Genomic DNA, 18,249 nt, shown 5'->3' with positions numbered 1-18,249 from the left:
AAGCAACTTTGGCTGCGTCATTTTCAAAATCATTTTTCTGCAGCTTCAAGGCATATTCTATTTCTGTTCTAAACGCCCCATACTCTTGAGGTTTTCCCCCAAACTTGTGCACCGGTCCCGGTACCTTCCTCGCTATGGGGGTGGGTTTCCCCTGAGCATCCAGCGACCGTCGTTCTTCCAGCCTCGCCGTCAGGATGGCTATGTGCTCTTCCAAATCGCGGTTTCTCTCCTCCAGCGATTGGCCTCCAGCCACCCCTCCCGTGGCTCCAGTTCCTCCGGTCTTACTCATGATGCCCCCTTCTGCTTGTTGCGCACGAGCATCTTTCAGAGACAGACAAATTGCTGTAGTGGTTGGGAGTTACTCGTGCGTAATCCTGCTCCGTTTGAGCATCGGATTGCCTGGTTAAACCCTCCGGACTACGCAGCCCATATTAGCGTGGCTGCCCTTAGTCACTTGTAGAATCTGTCTGTGGGCGTTTCTTAAAGCGTTGCCAACATAAGAGTTGTTTGACGCCCAATCGTTTCCGCCTCTCACTGCGCGGGAGCCTCCTGCGCAGGGTGGGCGTGGGCAGCGGGGTGCTTGGGCTCTCCTGGATCCCTGGTGTTACACTCATTCTCTTCCCCTTCTTCCCGGCTAAGTCTCCCTCTAGCACTTGGACCTTCCCCTGCAGAATCAGAGACCCTCTCCTTCTCCCGTGCCTCTGATGGCAGTTCCCTGACATACGAGGTAGGGGAATTCCCCCACCTCGTAGAAAAGCCCGCAGGAGCCACGCAGCCTTTAAAGAGTGTTCCGCTCTTGGGGGCTTTTCCCCAAGGATGGAGACGGGACTGACTGACTGAGTCAGTCCCTTCTCCCTCCTGTGGGCTTTTGCGGGAGATGGGGGGATTCCCCCACCTCCTGCAATAGCAGGGAGAAGGTCTGGGAGAAGCGGACAGTTTATCTTTTTCCTTGATTTCCCCCTCTGAAAACTAGGTGCGCCCTATGGTCAGGTGCGCCCTATAGAGCAAAAAATACGGTATTCTTGAAGTGGGAATCTTCCTCATGTAGCCAAACCATCCATCCCCATCCACACACAAGAGGGAGTCACTAGGTTAGGGGAATCCCAAGGTTTTCAGAGGTACATGCAAGTCCCATTAAAAACACGATTATGATGAGGACTGGATGTCCTCACTGCCCACGGCAGAATATGCTGACCACTGATTTCTCAGTCTGGACAGGTGGGTTTGAGACCCTCAAAATAAAATCTGAACAAAATTGGTGAAGCAGCAAAGAGCAGCACGGGTGTCCAAACGTAGGCACACACAAATTTAGCAAAACACAAGCTAGCTACATGCAGTGCAAGTTCTTTCTCCTGTTTCCCCATTGGCTGGGCGTGCGCAGGGTTTACAGACTATGGAGGTGCAGGTTAACTCTGTGTCCAGGGCGGCTGTCTACCAGCTCCATCTGGTATGCAGGCTGAGACCCTACCTGCCCGCAGACTGTCTCGCCAGAGTGGTGCATGCTCTTGTTATCTTCCGCTTGGACTACTGCAATGTGCTCTACGTGGGGCTACCTTTGAAGGTGACTCGAAAACTGCAATTAATCCAGAATGCAGCAGCCAGACTGGTGAATCATAGAATCATAGAATCATAGAGTTGGAAGAGACCACAAGGGCCATCGAGTCCAACCCCCTGCCAAGCAGGAAACACCATCAGAGCACTCCTGACATATGGTTGTCAAGCCTCTGCTTAAAGACCTCCAAAGTAGGAGACTCCACCACACTCCTTGGCAGCAGTGACTAGGAGCGGCTGCCAGGACCACATAACACCAGTCCTGAGAGATCTGCATTGACTCCCAGTGGATTTCCGAGCACAATTCAAAGTGTTGGTGCTGACCTTGAAAGCACTAAAGGGCCCAGTATATCTGAAGTAGCATCTCCACCCCGATCGTTCTGCCCGGACACAGGTCCAGCGCCGAGGGCCTTCTGGCGGTTCCCTCATTGCGAGAAGTGAGGTTACAGGGAACCAGGCAGAGGGCCTTCTCGGTAGTGGCACCTGCCCTGTGGAACGCCCTCCCTTCAGATGTGAAGGAAATAATCAGCTATCTTTTCTTTAAAAGACATCTGAAGGCAGCCCTGTTCAGGGAAGTTTTTAATATTTAATGCTGTATTTGTCAGGCCTGGTTGTTGTCCTCTTCAGATCACCACACAAACACTTCTTGTTCTTTTATAAAAAAATTTATTGCGTATTAACAAAACAATCTTATAAACGGTTCTTAACTATTATCATCAGCATTGCAAATACAGCCTCTGAAATAGCCAGGTCTCGCTGAACAAGGTCCTGTCTGAGACGCTTTAATTGAGATAGATGGCTAGGCAAATCACCACCTTTCTCCAACTGCAGCCTGCACAGCTTCTTAAAGAAAATCACACTGGAACCAGCATTCTGCCTCAGATGCATATCTCTCAACTTATGCCAAACAGCTTGTGCAGTCTCTTGACCCTCTAAGTTCACCAGCAAGTGGTCTGAAACACTCAAAATAATTGTCCCTCGGGCTCTCATGTCTGCAGCATGCCACTCAGCCCAATCATCAGCATCCTCATCGGGAGGGTCATCTTCTATCGTGTGAAATAGCTTTTCCCTCTGTAAAAGCGCTTTCATCTTTACTTGCCAAACTGCATAGGTTTCAGGCGTGAGGAGAGGAAAGGACAGAGCCATCTGGCCAGAATGTGCACAGGCCATGTCTGCTATTACTTAGAGCAAGACACTTCCCTCGTGCAACACAGATAAAGCTTTGACTCCTTCAGCCACTCTCTCTCCCACTCAGAGCGCAATTAACAGGCAAACAGGGATGCTATCTTCTTCCTTTGGCAGTCAGCAACATACCTCCATAAATCAAGCAGCAGCAACAGCAACAGCGGCAGCTTGAATACTCTGCTCCAAAACAGCTCTGCTTCTGGGCACCGCAAATCAGTCCAGCATGCAGCGTCCGTTCCACCGTCCGGCAAACAGCAACAGAAACCTCTGGCAACTGGGACGACTGGAACAACGCCAGGTCAGACGACTGGAACAATGACTGGGCCCATAACCGATGTCAGCATCGCCCTGGAGAGCCAGTGCACCAACTGGACTCATGCACCTCAACCCCGACTGGGCTAGGCGAGCTAGGTAGCACCGCCAGAGACCTCCTTCCTCACAGGAACAGGTCACAGTGCTGTGGACTCACAGCTTAGAGCTGAGAGCACCGGATTCACTGTCTCAATAATACAGTTGTTGCGCAGCAGAGTTTTGCAGAGTCTTGCAGAGTATAAACCACTCGGAGAGCAGCTCTGTGGAATATCTTCCTTTTATTCTGTAACTACAACTATGATACAAAACTATATACAGAGCTGAATATTCTAAGCATAAATCAATGCTACACTGAGAGTCTGCAGCTGCTCTTAGCAGCAATCTTATCTCTAGGATCTCCAACACTCTCACTCTCTCCGATACACTGACTGACTGACTCTCTCTCACACACAGAGATGTTGCTGGGCAGAATAAGTAGATAGGCAGGACACGCCTCCTCTTCTCTGGAGAGTCAGCAGAGACCATCAGGAGATGATCAGGAGATTCTTGGGTATGGGAGGGGTGAAATATCCTCATCTGAGTACCTTGGCTCAGAGTTCCCCTTCTGGGACGTAGAGGGTTCCCCCTCTGTACAGCAACCCTCCTCTCTCTGTGAAATCCTTTGCATCACTCCCCCGTTTTGTATCACCTCTTTCTTTTTCTGAGCAAACCCATCTGGAATCTCAGGCCTAACTGCAGAGCGGCTTGCCCCACCTCTTCCAAGGTGTTCAACCTTGCATTTCTGCAAGTTCATTGCGAATCTCCTCGCAGAGTCCTGCTTTGAACAGGGCAATCAAGGCCTTCCCTTCCCACTCCAGTTGACAGGCGTGCATCATAAAACTGGACCAATACTTTGCTACTGTTCTCCTTCCTTGCCTGAGGTTCAGGAACTCCTGTTCCAACTACGCCTATTGTGCGGCATTCCTGAGTATGTTGTCCAAGAGCTTCAAAAAGGCAGGCAAATTAGTGAGCACGCGGTCATTAACATCAGGTAAGGGGGAATCCATTGTCTAGCCGCCGCCCCCAGAAGCCCCACAGACGTGGCTATTCTTGCTTCATCAACTCTGTAGAATCATATAGTTGGAAGAGACCACAAGGGCCATCGAGTCCAACCCCCTGCCAAGCAGGAAACACCATCAGAGCACTCCTGACATATGGTTGTCAAGCCTCTGCTTAAAGACCTCCAAAGCAGGAGACTCCACCACACTCCTTGGCAGCAAATTCCACTGTCGAACAGCTCTTACTGTCAGGAAGGTCTTCCTAATGTTTAGGTGGAATCTTCTTTCTTGTAGTTTGGCTCCATTGCTCCGTGTCCGCCTCTCTGGAGCAGCAGAAAACAACCTTTCTCCCTCCTCTATGGGACATCCTTTTATATATTTGAACATGGCTATCATATCACCCCTTAACCTCCTCTTCTCCAGGCTAAACATGCCCAGCTCCCTTAGCTGTTCCTCATAAGGCATCGTTTCCAGGCCTTTGACCATTTTGGTTGCCCTCCTCTGGACACGTTCCAGTTTGTCAGTGTCCTTCTTGAATTGTGGTGCCCAGAACTGGACACAGTACTCCAGGTGAGGTCTGACCAGAGCAGAATACAGTGGCACTATTACTTCCCTTGATCTAGATGCTATACTCCTATTGATGCAGCCCAGAATTGCATTGGCTTTTTTAGCTGCCGCGTCACACTGTTGGCTCATGTCAAGTTTGTGGTCAACCAAGACTCCTAGATCCTTTTCACATGTACTGCTCTCAAGCCAGGTGTCACCAATCTTGTATTTCTGCCTCTCATTTTTTTCCCCCAAGTGCAATACTTTACATTTCTCCCTGTTAAAATTCAGCTTGTTTGTTTTGGCCCAGTACTCTAATCTGTCAAGGTCGTTTTGAAGTGTGATCCTGTCCTCTGGGGTGTTAGCCACCCCTCCCAGTTTGGTGTCATCTGCAAATTTGATCAGGATGCCCTTGAGTCCATCATCCAAGTCGTTGATAAAGATGTTGAATAAGACCGGGCCCAAGACAGAACCCTGTGGCACCCCACTAGTCACTCTTCTCCAGGATGAAGAGGAACCATTGATGAGCACCCTTTGGGTTCGGTCAGTCAGCCAGTTACAAATCCACTGTGTGGTAGCATAGTCAAGACCGCATTTTACCAGCTTCTTTACAAGAATATCATGGGGCACCTTGTCAAATGCCTTGCTGAAATCAAGGTAGGCTACATCCACTGCGTTCCCTTCATCTACCAGGCTTGTAATTCTGTCAAAAAACGAGATCAGGTTAGTCTGACATAACATATTTTTCAGAAATCCATGCTGACTATTGGTGATCACAGCATTCCTTTCTAGGTGCTCACAGACCGTTTGCTTAATGATCTGCTCCAGAATCTTCCCTGGTATTGATGTCAGACTGACAGGGCGGTAATTATTTGGGTCCTCTCTTTCCCCTTTTTGAAAATAGGGACAACATTTGCCCTCCTCCAGTCTGCCGGGACTTCGCCTGTTCTCCAGGAATTCTATTGCTTGCAGTGTCATTGGTTCCCACATGAACCAAGAGGAAGGGGTATTTGTCAGTGGGTTTTATGATTTCTTGCAGTCGTTCAGTTACATCTTGGATCTTAGCCCCGGGGAGACAGCACACTTCCCGAGACATCTTGTCAGGCCCACAGATCACTGCTTCTGTTCCCCTCAGTAGGGAATCCCCTATCACCACTACACGCCTCCTCTTAGGTTTGGTCGGGGTTCTTCCGTGAGCTGTCCATTCCAAGGTCGCCTGCACATTCCCTGAGGACTGACTTTGCTGTTCGTCTTCATATACCTGATCGCCTGTAATGAGGGAGAGATCCTCAAATGGAGTCTGTTCTTCGTCTTCCATGCTAGGGGAGAGGACCTCAAAGCGATTGTGTATTCTTCCCCTTTAGGACGTAGGCAATATAAGCAGGAGGCTCGGAAGGAGTCATACTCTGCACTATTCCCATTGAAATGTGGGGGAGGGGGGGACTAGGTTTTTTGCAGTTTGCCTATCGGATAAGTCGGAGAGCTCTCTTGCCTGTTCTCCCGTCACTCCTTCCAGTCGTGCTAATATTATCTTTAATTCTTGATTCTCTGCCCAGAGAAATTGTGTAGGATCCACTGCCGTTGGAGCCTCCGTAGCTGCTGCTCCTTGCCCGGCTTGCATATCCACGGGCTGCTGCTGCTGTCGCTTTTCAGCCATCCTTGCTTAATTATCTGATGGGCTTTCGTTCTCAGCAGCAGTTGAGTTGAGTCATGCTGTAGTGGCAGCAAGACTTGAACACGTACAGTGAAGTAAAAGTTGGTTTTATTCCTGAAAAAACTTGCCTCTTCTCCGGACCTCTCTGCCCACATGACTTGGGGCTACCCTTATGATGACTCAACTAAATCCTCAGCGTTGTTCCTCTTCCTCCAGAAACAACGTGTGAAGACGAATCTCTTCTGTTGCTTCTATGATGTCAATTTCCCCTTTTCTTGTACCCCTTCTCTTCTGCGTTACTGCACTCTGAGAGGCTTGGAAACTGGCCCAGACAAGCTATTGTCTGATAACTCCTGTATTTCTCTGGGCTGTGACCTCCCCCCTGTACTTTCCTCTGTGTTTCCCATAACAATCCTCCCTTTGTCCCCTGGGCAGCCATTCAAGTCTGGCAGCTGCTGTTGCTCGCTTGTTGGCTCCAGCCTGACAAATACCGATAACTGAACAAACTTTGTTGCATTACATTCTGGATTAAATTATCTTTCCATTGAAAAATAATTTCACAATATTATTAATAATACCTTTATTGTCATTGTACAACCTGTGTACAATGAAATTCAATGAGCCTCCCTCCCAAAGAAGTGGTGTTATGAGCCATCAAACCTCTGAAATACACTTTCCTCCAAAAGGATTCTACAATTTTACCACTACTGTATATCAAGCAAAGCAACATGCAACAACCATTAGAATCTAATAATAAATACATTGGTTAATGACAGACGACAAAGACAATGAACACACACGCAACTCCCTTCAGTTCTCCTTCATTTGTTCCTGAGGCTCAAATCTCTTTTTGCCTCCATTGCAGATTGTGATGAATTGCAGATCGAGAACAAGGATGAACACGACAAAATCCCCAGAGAGGAGAAGCCACGTAAGAATTTGGAGTGTGGAGAGAGCTCCCATTCCAGTTCCCAACAAAGAAATCTCAATGGAAAGAAACACTATCAGTGCATGGAATGTGGAAAGAGCTTCAGTATGAGCTCCGATCTCACTAAACATCAAAGAATTCATAAAGGGGAGAAACCCTTTCAGTGCATAGAATGTGGAAAGACCTTCAGTCGGAACGACTCTCTCACTTCCCATCAAAGAATTCATACAGGAGAGAAACCCTATCAGTGTGTGGAATGTGGAAAGAGCTTCAGTCACAGCTCTGCTGTCACTAAGCACCAGAGAATTCATATAGGGGAGAAACCCTATCAGTGCTTGGAATGTGGAAAGAGCTTCAGTTTGAAGGCCTCTCTCACTTCCCATCAAAGAATTCATACAGGGGAGAAACCATATCAGTGCATGGAATGTGGAAAGAGCTTCAGTCAGAGCTCTAATCTCAATTCCCATAAAAAAAATCATACAGGGGAGAAACCCTTTCAGTGTATGGAATGTAGAAAGAGCTTCATGAAGAGCTCCCATCTCACTTCTCATCAAAGAATTCATACAGGGGAGAAACCCTATCAGTGCGGCGTGGAATGTGGAAAGAGCTTCAGTTACAGCCAAAGTCTGACTTCCCATCAAAAAATTCATACAGGGGGGAAAACCTATGAGTGCATAGAATGTGGAAAGACCTTCAGTCGGAACAACTATCTCACTTCCCATCAAAGAATTCATACAGGGGAGAAACCCTATCAGTGCATGGAATGTGGAAAGACCTTCAGTCAGAGCTCTGATTTCACTAAGCACCAGAGAATTCATACAGGAGAGAAACCCTATCAGTGTGTGGAATGTGGAAAGAGCTTCAGGGAGAGCTCCAAACTCACTTCCCATCAAAGAATTCATACAGGCGAGAAACCATATCAGTGCTTTGAATGTGGAAAGAGCTTCAGTCAGAGCGCCCATCTCACTTCCCATCAAAGAATTCATACAGGGGAAAAACCCTATCAGTGCTTTGAATGTGGAAAGAGCTTCAGTCAGAGAAATGATCTTACTTCCCATCAAAGAATTCATACAGGGGAGAAACCCTATCAGTGTGCGGAATGTGGAAAGAGCTTCAGTCAGAGCTCTAATCTCACTTCCCATCAAAGAATTCATACAGGGGAGAAACCCTTTCAGTGCATGGAATGTGGAAAGAGTTTCAGTCAGAGCTCCTCTCTCACTTCCCATCAGAGAATTCATACTGGGGAGAAACCCTATCAGTGCTTTGAATGTGGAAAGAGCTTCAGTCAGAGCGCCCATCTCACTTCCCATCAAAGAATTCATACAGGGGAAAAACCCTATCAGTGCTTTGAATGTGGAAAGAGCTTCAGTCAGAGTAATGATCTTACTTCCCATCAAAGAATTCATCCAGGGGAGAAACCCTATCAGTGGGACTTCCGGTCGGCGCCAGTGTTTAATGGCGGTCCTTGCCTCGAGTTCCAAGGGAGGACTGCTCCGCAAGTTCGGGTCTGACCCGCTACGGCGAGCGGGGGACCCCTAAAATTACAGGCGCTGAAGCCTGTGAACAAGGAGACTCGGCGGGCACCTTTTGCGCCCCCCGGTACTGTGAAAGAGCCTTTTTAAAGGCTACGGAGCGGCATCGGGTGTGAGCGCGGTGCTGAGAGTCGTCACCCAGCCTGCGGAGTGAAGCCGCGTCGCCATTGAACAGAGAGCGCCGATTCCTTCCTGAAACTGAAATTGGACTGCAAAACCCGTGAGTAAGATTGACAGACGGAACGGGACATTTAAAGTTGAATTTGAAAATCTGGCTGAAAACGGGAAAGGCATAAAGTAAGGAAGTCTGCCTCCCCGGACTGCATGTAAATAAAGCAACGAAAGAACAAAGCTGCATTTAAATGAAGGTTAACTTCTAAGTTGTTTAAAACCTGACATCGGACTTAAACTTCCCCCCAGTAAGCAGGAGAAGGGGGGGAGTAAGATTGGAAATTTATAAACCTGCTTGAAGGAGCGGAGGAAAGAGATCTTCCACTGTCAAAACCCTGAGTTGGGCTGCCGGACTAAGGCACCGGGCAACTGAACTGTCAATTTAAACTGGATACAAAGTTGGGGTTTTGACTGAAACAAAGTTACAAGACTGTAATGGAGTTATTTTGTGAACATTTGAGGATACTGAAACTGTAATAAGTGTTTTGACTGTGGACTTTTGGACTCTGTTTTCTGGATTCTTTGTTCCCTACCTTATGTGTTTCTGACTTTTTAAATTGGATACAATTAAATGCTCCCTCTAGAGGACTTAAAGAAAATTTGTTACTGTGAGAGGGAAAGAGTGGAACTTTCCACTTCTAAGCCTTTCCTGTGAGAACTGACCTTGAGGACATGAGTAGCCAACCAGATGAGATAATAACTAGATCCAAAGCAAAACAAACTCAGCAAACTCTAAAGAAAAGGGGTTCGATGCAAGGCACAACACCAGCTGGACAGGAAAAAGCACCAACTGCATCTATGGAGTCAATGACACAGGCATTGCTCAAAATAAACCAGTCTTTGGAAGCACTGACAAAGCAGTCAGCGGAGAATACAAAAAAATTGAATGATCTGACAACAAGATTGGACTTGAACACGGCAAGCGTAGCCTCTAATACAGATTCTATAAATAAACTTATTCAAGAAAATTCTGAAACAAGAAAGATTGCTCAAAGTGCAAAAGATACAGCAGAAGAAACTAAGAGGGAGCTTGCACCAATTACAAAAAAGGTGAATGAACATGATGCAACTTTGTCTTTGTGGGAACTTCAGAGAAAGGAGAAAAATCTTAAATTAAGATCAGTTCCAGAGGAGGAGAAAGACAGTCTTGCAGAATTCCTCACAGAAAATATTTTGGAATTTTGGCAGGACGAATTTCAGGAGGAAGAATTTGAAATAACAACGGCCTTCCGGTTGGGCAGAAGGCAAGGCTAGAAGCCTAGGGATTGCTTGATTACACTGAGATCTAAAGAAGAAAGAGACAAAATACTAAATCTACACTACCAAAAGGCTCTTGTAATCCAGAATTGTCAAGTTCAGATCTTTAAAGACATCCCTAAATACATTTTAGAGGTGAGGGCCTTCTACAAAGATCTGGTTTACCTTCTGAAGAAGAACAGCATACCTTTCAGGTGGGAGTTCCCACAAGGACTGTCCTTTAACTACACAGGAAGGAAGATCAAAATAAAAACAGTTCAAGACAAAGAATTGTTTTTGGAAAGAAACCAGGAGGATCTACAGAAAGGAACAGTAGACACAACAGTAGAGAAAGAACCGACAGATATTGCAAATCTTTCATTTGGACTCTTACTACCATCGGAGGAGGAACAAAAACTTGGAGCAGTTGGAGGAGTAGGTACATAGTACCAAAATGTCTCTGCAACTTCTTAGTTGGAATTGTAATGGTCTTAACCTCCCCAGGAAGAGACGCCAAGTCTTTCACATTCTGAAAAGAGAGCAATTGGACCTAATATGCCTACAAGAAACGCATGTGACCAGGACACATAGGAAACTACTTATAAATAAGAGGCTTGGACAAGAATTCATTTCATCAGATAAAGTCAAAAAAAGAGGTGTTGTGATTTATGCAAAAGAGAAATTGGCTCCCAAAATGATTTTTAAAGACGAACAAGGAAGATACCTGGCAATAGAAATACAAGTTCAAGGAGAAAAAATTATGATATTGGGAATATACGCACCAAATGAGGGGAAGGCGGAATTCTTCAAGAAGTTGCATGAGACTTTAATGGACTATCTGGACTTTAAAATTATAATGATGGGAGACATGAATGGTGTTGTCTCCACTAATATGGATAAGGCACAGAGACAGATAATCTCCAACGATGGAAGACTTCCAAAGACTTTTTTTGAGATGACTGAAACACTGGACTTGATTGACATTTGGAGAGTAAAGAACCCTCTGGAGAGGGAGGGAACTTTTTTCTCTGAAGCAAAAATGACCTGGACAAGGATTGACCAAATTTGGGTAACTAGTTGTATGGCACCGAAGATAAAAAAAGCAGAAATCTGCCCAAAGACTTGCTCCGACCATAACGCAGTGAAGATAGAGATGAAACTAACAACAACTGGAACCTTCAGATGGAGGATGAATGACACCCTATTTAGAGATGAAGAGATTTACAAAAAGGCCCAAAAAGCATTGAAAGATTACTTTGAGATAAATTTGAGAACTGATGTGGAAAAAAGAACAATTTGGGACGCCAGCAAGGCCGTGATGCGAGGTTTCCTAATACAACAAAACTCCATAAAGAGGAAAAAACAGAATGAGAGAAAAGAAAAACTTTTGGAAAAGATAAAAGAAGCTGAAAAGAAATTGAGGTCCAAACCAAAGTCTCATGAGATTTTGAGAGAAATAAAGTATTATCAGACACAATATATGGAACTGATGAATCAAGAGATAGAATGGAAGATAAAGCAAATGAGACAAAGAACATTTGAATCAGCAGACAAATGTGGGAAACTCCTGTCATGGCAACTGAAAAAGAGACAAAAATTGAACACGGTGACAAGTCTGGAAATGGAAGGAAAAATTATCCACAAACCAAATGAGATAAATAACTGTTTCCAAAGTTTCTTTAGGAAACTATATGCACAAGGGCCGGTTAATGAGCAGGAAATAGAAGAATTTATTAAAAAGTACGGACTACCAAAGATCTCAGATCAAAGTAAAAGGATTTTGAATGAGAAAATAACAGGACAAGAAATAGAGGATGCCATTCAGAAGATGAAACTGGGAAAATCTCCAGGACCAGATGGTTTGACTGCTAGATATTACAAGGCATTGAAGGAATGGATAATACAACCATTGAAGGAGGTCTGTAATGAAATTTTGGAAGGGAAAAAGGCACCCGAATCGTGGAAAGAAGCTTTTATTTCACTTATACCGAAAACAGAGACTGAAAAGAATCAGGTCAAAAACTACCGCCCTATATCATTACTCAATGTGGATTACAAAATTTTTGCAGACATTTTAGCAAAAAGACTGAAGAGAGTTTTGGTGCAGGAGATTCATAAGGACCAAACAGGCTTTCTCCCAGGGAGACATATGTCAGACAATGTAAGGAACATTATAGACATTTTAGAGTTGTTGGAAGTAAAGATTAATAGAAAAGCAGTGATAATTTTTGTGGATGCGGAGAAAGCCTTTGATAACATTTGTTGGACCTTTATGAAGAAGAATCTTCAAGGGATGGGGGTAGGCCAAGGATTTGAAAACGGTATAGGTGCTATATACTCTAAGCAAAAAGCAAAGTTGATTGTTAACAATGTGGTAACGGAAGAGATTCCTATAGAAAAAGGTACACGACAGGGATGCCCAATATCACCCTTACTTTTCATAACAGTCCTGGAGGTCTTGCTGAACATGATTAGAGGGGACCAATTGGTTAAAGGTGTTCAGCTCGGAGCAAAAGACTACAAATTAAGGGCATTTGCAGATGATTTGGTATTGACTTTGCAACAGCCAGAGACTAGTACTAAAAGAGTCTTAGAACTAATTGACAAATTTGGTCAAGTAGCAGGATTTAAATTGAACATGCAAAAAACCAAAGTGTTGGAGAAAAATCTAACAATGGCAGAAAAAGAGAAGTTTCAGAGTGAAACAGGTTTAACAATAACAAAAAAGGTGAAATATCTGGGTGTGAACTTGACTTCTAAAAATGTAAACTTATTTAAAGACAATTATGATAAATGTTGGACAGAGGTGAAGAAAGATCTAGAAATATGGTCAAGGTTGAGACTTTCCTTGTTAGGCCGAATTGCTGTCATCAAGATGAATGTATTGCCTAGAATGTTGTTTTTATTCCAGACACTCCAGATCTTGGATAAGATGGACTGTTTCAAGAGGTGGCAAAAAGACATATCAAAATTTGTCTGGCAGGGCAAAAAGCCCAGAATAAACTTTAAGATCTTAACTGATGCAAAAGACAGAGGGGGTTTTGCCCTGCCGGACTTGAGACTTTATTACGAATCGGCAGCTTTTTGCTGGCTGAAACAATGGCTACTTCTTGAGAATACAGACATTTTGGATCTGGAAGGGTATGATAATAGATTTGGTTGGCATGCATACATATGGTATGACAAGGTAAAACTGCATAAAGGCTTTAAAAACCATATTGTTAGGAAAGCACTGGATAAGATATAAGGATTTACTGGAAAGTAAAACTCCCAGGTGGTTATCACCAATGGAGGCTAATGAGTCAAAGAAACTAAATATGGAGTCCAAATGGCCAAAGTATTGTGAAATTTTAGAACAAGATGGTGAAAGAGTTAAATTGCAGAGTTTTGACAAATTAAAGTCTAAGGTATGAGATTGGTTTCACTACCGTCAGATAAACGAGGTATTTAAACAGGACAGGAAAATAGGTTTCCAGATGGAGAGGTCGAAAATAGAGACAGAATTGTTAGAACCCAGTACTAAGAACTTGTCGAGAATGTATAATTTGCTGCTGAAGTGGAATACACAAGATGAAACAGTAAAATCAGCTATGATCAAATGGGCACAAGACATAGGTCATGACATAATGTTTGATGACTGGGAACAGTTATGGAATACAGGTATTAAGTTTACAGCTTGTAATGCATTGAGAGAGAATATAATGAAAATGATCTATAGGTGGTACATGACCCCAGTCAAACTTGCAAAAATTTACCATTTGCCCAGTAACAAATGTTGGAAATGTAATGAGACTGAAGGTACTTTCTATCACCTTTGGTGGACCTGCCCGAAGGTAAAGGCCTACTGGGAAATGATCTATAATGAAATTAAAAAAGTCCTTAAATGGACATTTTTGAAAAAACCAGAGGCCTTTCTCCTGGGCATGGTGGGCCAATTGGTGCCAAGGAAGGACAGAACATTTTTCATGTATGCTACTACAGCGGCAAGAATTCTTCTGGCAAAGTACTGGAAGACGCAGCAGCTACCCACTCGGGAAGAATGGCAAGCGAAGGTGATCGAGTACATGGGAATGGCAGAGATGACTGGCAGAATCCGTGACCAGGGGAGTGAGACGGTGGAAGAAGATTGGAAGAAATTTAAAAAATATCTTAAAGACTGTTGTAAGATCGATGATGGCTGAGATGTTATGGTTATAAGAAATAGAGAATTGCAGCTGTAAATCATAACTTTAAAGAATGTAAAATGAAAATGAGCGAATTAATTGAACTAAGGGTTGCTGAGAAAGGGCTAACATAAGGATGCAGAAAAAAGGGAGGTATGGGGAAGTCCGTGAAATAAGGTGTATGAAAATAAGTTTAAGAAATTATATGTGTTTATTTGTTTGTATGGTTTGTATTGTTTTGTTTTATTATTTGTTTTATATATGTTTGGAAAATTAATAAAAATTATTATAAAAAAAAAAGAGAGAAACCCTATCAGTGTGCGGAATGTGGAAAGAGCTTTAGTCGGAGCTACTCTCTCACTTGTCATCAAAGAGTTCATATTGGGGAGACATCCTTCATTATATAGCTTTAGGAGACAAGGAAATCTGCACTTTGTAAACCAGGCCTTTGGCTGACTGATATCTAATGTCCTTTTAAAATGTGGTGAGAAGAGGGTTACACGTGTGTATTTTGTGTTTTTATATTGTGTTTTTGTTTTATGTTGTAACTGTCCTGACACGTGGCAACAGGAGTCAAACTTTAGAGGCTGAGGGTTTTTTGCCCCCCAATAAAACATTTGAGGGTGCCACCCTCCCAGTTGGTAGGCATTGCCATTCTAATGGCATGCATGCATCATGTGATTGATTAAGCAAGGCAGGCCTTATCTGACCCACCAACAATATTATATTCAAGTCAGCACCACTGGGTCAAGTGGTATGCAAATTAAATAAATACATAAATTGTCTTCGTTTGCACGTTCCAGCTTGTCAATATCCTTATTCATTATCATTTTTAAAATTTATGTACCCTTCACCTGAAGATTTCACAACATAAACACAAAGGATGAAAGCATGGCTTTCACAAAAACAAGTAAATCCAGAGAAATCTCTCCTCCCCTTTTTTTGGATGGAGTTACAAACTTTGTTGATCAGGGGAGAGCTGTGGAAATAGTGCGTCTTGATTTCAGTAAGGGTATTGACAAAGTCCCCCCATGAAATATTTACATGGAAGCTGGTAATATGTGGGCTGAACGAGGTAACTGTTAGGCGGATTTGACTGACCAAACCCAAAGAGGACTCCTTCATGGTTCCTCATCATCCTGGGGAAAAGTGACAAGAGGGGTGCTGCAGGGTTCTGTCCTGGGCCCGTTGTTGTTCAACGTCTTTATTAATGACTTGGATGAAGGAACTGAGGGGATGCCCATCACATTTGCAGATGACACCAAATGGGGAGCGGAGGCCAATGTGGTAGAAGGCCGAATCAGATCAAGGGCAGGAATAGTACCACTCCATTCTGCCTTGGTCAGGCCCCACCTAGAATACTGTGTGCAATTCTGGGCACCACAAGTTAAGTATCTTAAATATTGGTTGCCTGGAGAAATCAAAAGGTAGGGAAACACAATCCATATTCCTTTTATAACATGTGGCCAATGTTTATTGAATACATGTATTGTTAAGACTGTTGTAGGAATCCACCCAGCACTCAGTAATTGTTATTAAACATTAAATATGGGGCGCTTAAGCACTACCCGCCCCCCCGATCTCTCAGAGCGAAAATACCTCTGTGGGCGGGATCGGCTAATAGGATAGCTTCAAGAACTGGGTCAGTCACCAACCCTGTGTGTACCTAGAGAAAACCACTGTAGGGATAGTAAGTTGTGATGGTAGTGAGTCACACATGAGTGCAGTTCATTTAGAGTTGGTTTTATTCCAAGAAAAGAACAGATTACCAGGAGCTCCTCTCCCGCGAGCTGGTCGCCATTACGATGATGACTCAACTAAGTTCTCAGTGTCACGTTTCATCCTACAAGTGCAACGTGGGAGGAAACTTCTATTCGTATGCAGGGACTAATCACGTCCTCTTTCCTGTAACCCCCCTCCACGCTCTTGAATACTCAAAGACTGGCCAGCCATTTCTGAGAGGCTATCTGTGGAGTTCGGCCTTTCACCTACATTCTGGGAGAGTGTTTCCATGATAAACCCCCTTCCTTTTGTATCTTAAGAAAGAAAAATTGGGACGTCATTGGTCTCCAGGAAACACATATAGCAAAGAAACATGACAGAGTTTTGATAGATAAGAAATTAGGAACAGAATAACAGAATACATAGCTCCAGATGTTTCCAAAAAGAGAGGAATGGTTATTTATATATATATATATATATATATATATATATATATATATATATATATATATATATGCAGGTTTTGGTGTCTTCGGGTGTCTTCCCGTGTAAGAGTTGGGGTGTCTAGGCGACGTTTCGACGAGGTCTCACTCGTCATCTTCAGGCTGGTGCTTTCGGCTTCTTGTTACTGGAACAGAGCAGGATCTCAGTGTTTGAGTTCCTATAAATACTGTTGAGGGGGTGTGGTGTATAGCCTCCAATGTTCTGGGCAGAGAGGAAGTTCCCAGGCTAGTGTGCCTTTTCTTCTTTTGTTCCTTAATTACTTGAGGGATATCTTGAGTGATTTCTTGGGTGATATTCTGAGTACCACTTAGGTGGGTCATTAGGTGTGGATTAGTTGCTAAAGCCTTCGTGTCTTGACATCTTGAGCTTTGTGAAGAGTTTTTCTGAGAAGATGGCTGTAATGCACTTAGTTGTGCTCTGGCTTGGCTTCGTGTATAGGGGCGAGCTGTGGTTTTGTGCCCTGTGCCAGCCAGATCTGTGTAGGGATTGCAGGGGGATGCAGCATCCGGAGGTGCCACTATGGTTTGGCTACTGGATGGTGTCTGTAATTTATCTGTGGAGAGGGTCTGGGTTTGGGTCTGGTGTGGTTGATTGGTGATGGCGTTCTGTGTGCCTCTGGTTCTGGTGTCGGTTTTTGTGGGGAGGGCTAATTTCCAGATGTCTGGCAGGCGGGACGTGTCGTCACGCTTGTTCATGTTGTGAGGGTGTTTCTCTATCTCGATGGCTTCCATGATTATTCTCTTGTGGTGATGTTCCATGTTAAAGAGCAATTTGGAATCTGCAAAATTAATTTCGTGTCCTGTTTCTTTCATGTGTTGGAAAAGAGAGGAAGTTTTTTCTTCTTTTTTGACGGCATTCTTGTGTTCTGCGATACGTGCATTTATTCGTCTGTTTGTTTGTCCAATGTACGTGGCTGGGCAGACTTTGCAGGGTATTTCATAGACCCCTTGGTTTTCTAACTGGATTTTATCTTTGGGGTTTCTGAGGATATTGGCTATTTTTTGGTTGGTGCAAAAGGCTGTTTTGATATTGTGTTTATGGAGGATTTTGCTAATTTTATCTGTAGTGCCCTTGATATAAGGAAGGAGGGCCATGCCATTGTTTTCTTCTGTGTCTTGGTTTTTGGGGGGTGTTTCTTTTTGGATTAGCTTCGTAACCCTGTTTTGCTGGTATCCATTGGCGATTAACACATTTGAGAGATTCTGTAACTCAGTTGTCAAGTGGTCTTTGTCAGCCAGGCGTTTGGTTCTGGAGATGAGAGTCTTGGCTACGGAGTTTATTTGTGCAGGGTGGTGGTGTGATTGTGCATGTAAGTAGCGGTTGGTGTGTGTTTTTTTCCGGTAGATAGTGTGAAAAAAACACACACCAACCGCTACTTACATGCACAATCACACCACCACCCTGCACAAATAAACTCCGTAGCCAAGACTCTCATCTCCAGAACCAAACGCCTGGCTGACAAAGACCACTTGACAACTGAGTTACAGAATCTCTCAAATGTGTTAATCGCCAATGGATACCAGCAAAACAGGGTTACGAAGCTAATCCAAAAAGAAACACCCCCCAAAAACCAAGACACAGAAGAAAACAATGGCATGGCCCTCCTTCCTTATATCAAGGGCACTACAGATAAAATTAGCAAAATCCTCCATAAACACAATATCAAAACAGCCTTTTGCACCAACCAAAAAATAGCCAATATCCTCAG

General features: G+C 44.0%; 1 protein-coding gene across 6 annotated transcripts in view; it reads left to right on the top strand.

Annotated features, from left to right (window-relative positions):
- The window catches only part of LOC310705058 (uncharacterized protein), a 261,167-nt gene that overhangs the window by 177,341 nt on the left and 65,577 nt on the right, over positions 1-18,249 (top strand). The window lies entirely within an intron of this gene.

This window comes from Podarcis liolepis (genome assembly GCF_965112155.1).
Source record: "Podarcis liolepis genome assembly, chromosome: 4".
Taxonomy (NCBI): Eukaryota; Metazoa; Chordata; class Lepidosauria; order Squamata; family Lacertidae; genus Podarcis; species Podarcis liolepis.
The sequence above is the reverse complement of the archived record's forward strand: the minus strand, read 5'-3'. Positions and strand labels throughout refer to the sequence as shown.